Genomic DNA, 1147 nt, shown 5'->3' on the forward strand with positions numbered 1-1147 from the left:
TAAGATTGTTTTTCGTTTTCTCTGTCTTTTCCTTTTTTCTTGTTAACTCAGCTATAGAAATGTGTAGAAAGCGATTTCTTTAATTGATTTCAATCGTTACCAATCACAACCAACTGCAAACGCAACATTTGCGGGTGATAGCGAGAGAACCAATCAAAAGTGTTGATTGATTACCCTGCTATCTCCCGCAAACGCTGTGTTTACAGGTTGTTGTGGTTGCTAGCGTTTGGTACCAATCATATAAATCAATTTGTACCATTTAAAATCGCTGAATTTCAAAAACTCTTTCTCGCAAAAATTTGTGGTTACGTGTGGTTTTAAAAAGGGAAGAATTCTTTTTTTTTTTTTAAAAGGAATATATATATATCAAAAGATTAAAAAATATGTTATCAAACCTTATATATATTAACGATAATTCTTAAACATCATTTATGGTGTTCGTTAATAATATTTTTCGATTTAAGTTTTTTTTCATTAATAGAGTTTTTGGTGTTTTTATAAAATTTTATTATTATAAAATTGCATTTTTTTAATAATTGTTTGTTTAGCCACTGTCCTACCCGTTGATCAACGAGTCATAAATTAACACACCCATTTTAACCGACAAACCAGTCGTTCAAAACGCTGAATCAAGGTTCAAATGGAAAACATTCGCTTCTGCAATCACAACCGCAACTGCTGCATTTAAACCAGTCAATCCCTTACTAATGTAACTACAGTATTCTCATATGTCAGGTAAAGCATTGGGCCAAGGCACATGATGTTAACAGTGGCCTACACCGAACCCTGAATTATGTATCCATAATGTTGCTAGTCACTCTTCATTTACATGTATCAAATCAGTAATATTTTAAGTTGTATATGCTTAAAGTTTGAACCAATCTGCTTCTCCTTTGTCTTGCGCAGACTCAAACTTCTTAAAATGGGGACAACGTAATCAGGACTGTGTGGGTAAGAATGTTTGCAACCTTTTTCATTAAGGTACTAATCTTTTTTTTGCCTTCAACCCCAAACACCAAGCTTCAGTACGTACATACTTATTTGTTATATAATAAAATATATGCTCTATACCTTGTAGTTGCAATCTGTAGAGTACCTTTGGATGCAAGTGTTCTGCGTCAGTGCAATGCATAGTCAGTCTTTGAAT

The sequence above is a fragment of the Camelina sativa genome, chromosome 4 (assembly GCF_000633955.1).
Source record: "Camelina sativa cultivar DH55 chromosome 4, Cs, whole genome shotgun sequence".
Classification (NCBI taxonomy): Eukaryota; Viridiplantae; Streptophyta; class Magnoliopsida; order Brassicales; family Brassicaceae; genus Camelina; species Camelina sativa.